The sequence below is a fragment of the Panicum hallii genome, chromosome 3 (genome assembly GCF_002211085.1).
Source record: "Panicum hallii strain FIL2 chromosome 3, PHallii_v3.1, whole genome shotgun sequence".
NCBI lineage: Eukaryota > Viridiplantae > Streptophyta > Magnoliopsida > Poales > Poaceae > Panicum > Panicum hallii.
Window position 1 is genome coordinate 17,597,187 of NC_038044.1, and position 5,111 is coordinate 17,602,297.

At 55.4% G+C, this 5,111-nt stretch overlaps 1 pseudogene; it reads right to left on the reverse strand.

The window, feature by feature from the left end:
- Positions 1–3,082: 3,082 nt before the first annotated feature.
- LOC112888030 lies at positions 3,083–4,277 on the reverse strand (annotated as a pseudogene).
- Between the last annotated feature and the right edge of the window lie 834 nt (positions 4,278–5,111).

Genomic DNA, 5,111 nt, shown 5'->3' on the forward strand with positions numbered 1-5,111 from the left:
TCACGCCTCCCCTCCTCAGCACCAGCCGCCTCCCCGCTGTCCGGAGCAGGGAGGCCACCGCGCCGGGGCCGCCGGGGCTCCTCCCCGCCGGCAGGAGTAGGGAGGCCACCGTGCTGGGACCGCTGGGGCGCCTCCCCGCCGGCCGGAGCAGGGAGGCCACCGCGTCGGGGCCGCCGGGGCGCCTCTCGCCGCTGCACCACCGCCGAAGCAGGGAGGCCACAACGCCGGGCAGGGAGGCCTCGCGCGGGATCTTTGCCGCCACCGAAGTAGGGATTCCACCGCGCCGGGTCAGGGAGGCAGGCACCGGCCTCCGCCACCGTTGGGGCAGGGGAGGCTCCGCCGGGCCAGATAGGCCTGCCGGGCTGTAGTGCCTGCTGGGCTGTAGTGCCGGCCTGGCCCGAAAAAATGCCCTTAGGGCCGTGCCTGGGCCACCACTCAGGCATGGTGGCACGGCACGGCACGACACTAAGTTGCCGTCGGGCCTGATAGGTCCAGGCCGCTTAGTGCCGTGCTTTTTAGGGCTAGGGCCGGGCAGCCCGTTTGGAATTCTATAACACCGTTTCATGAAAAATCAAACAACCGCATGACACAATATGTACGAAGAAATACAAGGTGCCGCACAGCTCTTTGTCTGACACGTAGGCCCAGCATGCTGTTTCTTTGCCTCTTGGCAAGCAATCTGATGCGAGGAATTCAACTGCTCAATGGCGTTCGCGGCCGGGAGTTGCCTCAAAATCTTCAGGGAATCCATCACTTGCCAGGGACAAAGTTGGTGGCGTACGCCCAGGCGTTGTTGCTAACAGGGTCGGTGATGTGGTTGGCCAGGTTCTCCAGGGGGCCCTTGCTGTCAGACCCGGGGTCACCGGGCTGGGTGCGTAACGTAGTTTAAGGAGGTCTAAGAGATTAAGTCCGCCTTATCTCTTATTCATCTTATTTATCTCTTATTTATTCCGTTTAAATAGGAGATAAGGCTAACCGATACAGGGGGAATCTGCTCGAGATATGTCCTGGTACGATTCCTCAGCTGGTGTTGGTTAGTATCTTTGTAACCTTGACCTCTCGGATATATAAGGGAGGTCAGGGACCCCCCTAAAAATAGAAGATTATTAGGTCATTCTACACCAAAGGGAATACAAACCACCATACAGGACGTAGGGTGTTACGCTCCGTGCGGCCCGAACCTGTCTAAGTCTTGTGTTCCTTGCACCTTCGAGTTCCTGATCTCGGCGTCCCCTCACCCAAAACTTACCACCTTGGGTATATCCCTCGGTGGGCAACCGGTTAAACACCGACAGCTGGCGCGCCAGGTAGGGGAGCGCGTCGAAGATCCACCGGCGAACTCGATGGCATCTTTCTAGTTCACCAGGTGGTGGATTGCTACCTTCACGCATGTGCATCGACGAATCGATTCATCGAGTTCGAGATCGGATCCTTCAGCGAACAGCTACATCGATCTCGACTACTCGGCTCGACTTCACCTTGTGCTGCAACGTCGAGGCACCGCGGCCGTCGACCTCGACGACTCGGGCTCAACTTCGGCTTGTGCTGCAATATCCGCGCGCGGCAGCAACGTGTTCGACTACTTCGACTTCGCGAGGACGATCGGCAGCTCGCCGACGACTACATCAACTACTCGTCTCGACTTGAAAACTAGTCGGAATCAGTTCCAACTAGTCGAGCTTCATCAACAAATCGTCGCAGCTTCATCAACGAGCTCCACGGCTTCGTCGACATTCGTCCACGAATCAAGCTAAGTGATTTATACCTTTTCCGACTTGTTCTTCACAAGATCGGCTACCTTTTTTGGTACGCCTCTCGACGGGCATGAAACCCTCGGGGGCTACACCATGATCGATTATTTGTCCGTGTACGACTCTCGATGGGCATGAAACCCTCTAGAGCTACACTTCGCCGACTATCTTTGCGCACTGCGCATCCTCTTTGTCGTATAACGACTACTTTCTGCGCGTGTCTCCTCTTAACGGTCGCTAATCTACTCCGGTAGCACATGCCTTAATTCGTGAAACCTCGGCTCTTCTGTCACGCCTAACGCCTCTACGCGTACACGAGACAAAGATCTCATACACGCTATGAGCAACGGCTAAAACAGGACCAGGTGCTTAAACGTAACAGGTGGACTGCTCGAGAGATTTAAATGGCCTAAAAAAGAGCTCGACATAGCAATTTTTACACCGAATAAATTTTGGTGTCTTCACATTATTACTGAGTACTACTCGGTATCTTCGTATTATGCTACATAATATGTGCATTGTCTTTTTTCAGATCAAGCTTCGGCAACAACCCTTCAGGCAGCGCGGCGTGCCATCGCAGTTCCTCTAGTTCCCAGGCTCAGGGGCTGGGCGATGCGCACTACTCGACATGACTCATTCGGCTCTCCTGGCTTGTAAGCTCGGGGGCTGGACGCCGTAAAACTACTCGAAGACGACTCATATGAGGACTGAGAGTGCAGAAGAAACTCTAAGCCACCGCACGGTTAAATAAATCAGCGGGAGGCTTAATTTCACTATGCAGAGGCGAAGAGTTTTTCTCAGAATTCCAGAGTAAGACCAATGCCACGGTTTTTAGATCCTTATCTCCATATTTGTGGGATTTGGATTTAAGGCTCGGGGGCTGTGGGGTACGTGGCATCAATTACTTATTTTTCAAATTTCTTTGAAGGATAAGGAGATTACGGATAAATGGGACCCTCAGCCTGATTCTCCGATTCAACCTAAGGCTCGGGGGCTACTCCATATAGAGTGCGATTTTTAAATCGCACACCATAACAGAAATTCGGGGCATGAGCACCTCATAGCTTTGATGCAGCCAGGCAAGTACTCGAAGAAGGTCTTCAAGACGAAGCTTCAGAAGAAGTCGAAGACTGCTTCAAAAGTACTCGATGAGCCTGCAGTACTCAGCTACGAAGAGCTCGGGGGCTTGTCAGACCCGGGGTCACCGGGCTGGGTGTGTAACGTAGTTTAAGGAGGTCTAAGAGATTAAGTCCGTCTTATCTCTTATTCATCTTGTTTATCTCTTATTTATTCCGTTTAAATAGGAGATAAGGCTAACCGATACAGGGGGAATCTGCTCGAGATATGTCCTGGTACGATTCCTCAGCTGGTGTTGGTTAGTATCTTTGTAATCTTGACCTCTCGGATATATAAGGGAGGTCAGGAACCCCCCTAAAAATAGAAGATTATTAGGTCATTCTACACCAAAGGGAATACAAACCACCATACAGGACGTAGGGTGTTACGCTCCGTGCGGCCCGAACCTGTCTAAGTCTTGTGTTCCTTGCACTTTCGAGTTTCTGATCTCGGCGTCTCCTCACCCAAAACTTACCACCTTGGGTATATCCCTCGGTGAGCAGCCGGTTAAACACCGACACTTGCCGGTGACGATAGCCTGGACGAAGAACCCGAACATGGAGAACATGGCGAGCCGACCGTTCTTGATCTCCTTCACCTTCAGCTCCGCGAATTTCTCCGGGTCGTCGGCGAGCCCCCCAGTGGGTCGAAGCTCCCTCCGGGGTACAACGGGTCCACCACATCGCCGAGCGGCCCGCCGGCCACTCTGTACCACTCAACGGCTCCCATCAAGACAACCTGATAGACGATGGCCGATGCAAATCCAACCACATTACAACATCAGAGCACAATCCAGCCAGCAGCATTAGTGATTTGGGGGACAAATTGATTTGTAGGAGTACCTGGCATGCCCAGATGGCGAGGATGCTCTGCGCGTGCACGAGGCTGGGGTTGCCCAGGTAGTCCAGGCCGCCCTCGCTGAAGATCTGAGCGCCGGCCTTGAACCAGACGGCCTCGCCGAACTTGACGCCGTTGCGGGCGAGGAGCTCGGGGAAGACGCAGCCGAGCGCGCCGAGCATGGCCCACCGGCAGTGGATCACCTCCAGCTCCCTGTTCTTGGCGAACGTCTCGGGGTCGACCGAGAGCCCCGCGGTGTCCCAGCCGTAGTCTCCCGGGAACTCGCCGGTGAGGTACAACAGCGGCTCGCCGGACAGCGGGCCGAGGTAGAGGACGCGGTCCCGGCCGTACCACGGGCTCCCGGACGCCGCGGCGGGCTTGGCCTTGGCGGCCGCATCGTGACGCGGCCCTCGCCGAAGACGCTGGAGGGGACGATCTTTGCTGCCGCCTTGCCGGCGAGAGCAGGAGAGGAGAGCGACATGGTGGAAGCGGCCATTGATGAGCTACTCTGAGTATGTCCTGCTACTTGGCTTAGAGCTCGAGAGCTGTTCTTGCTGGCTGGCAGCCTGGTTGCGGTGAGGAAGAAGGCAGCCGGAGTGGAGTTTAAATAATGGCGGGAAACGCTTAGAGCCACCCGCTAGGCCGTTGTATGGATGGGCATATCGCTAGCGATTTCTGATTGGATATCTTGCTTGTCTAGTGTGCCACCTGCGCGTGTGCTTTGCCTACGTGTAAAAGTGAGCTGAAACCTGAAAGGAATTTTTTTTAAACAAAAGTATAGGCTTAGGAAAATGGGCACACCCAATCAGGAGATGACGGGTGGATGTTTTCTGATATGGCCGGATAGAATGGCAACAATTATTTGGGTGCTAAGCAGAGAACATAACCGGAGTACTTCCTGTAGTGTGGTCACTTTACACTATAAGTACTCGTTCATACTTGATATCCATCTTTCAAAAGGTCCAATCATCCAGATTTTCTTCTTTAAAACAATTTCTTCCACACGTGTTGGGACCCACCCGTCATTCTCTCTCCCTTTTTTTATCCCCGGCCCTACCTCCCTCCCCATTCCCCCCTCTCTCTCTCCCCCTACTGATCCCCTCTCCTCTCCACCCCAGTTGCTCTGTTGTCCATGGCCGCGCCCACCTGCTCGTCGGTGTTGAATTCGACGCCGCCTCCCTCACCTCCGTGGCGGCGCCACCCTGTGGCGCGGCTCCCGACGGCGGGCCTCCTCCGACGCGGCTTCGAGCTCGGAGCAGAGGCGTGCAGTGGTCCCGCGCCGCCCCCTCCCTCCTAGTCGGATCGACGATGACAGGTGCCAGGCGGAGGGGCTCGCGACGGATCTTCACCGGCCCCGGCGGAGCTGGTCTCGGGCGGATTGAGAGGGAAACGTCGTTGAGCCCCTCT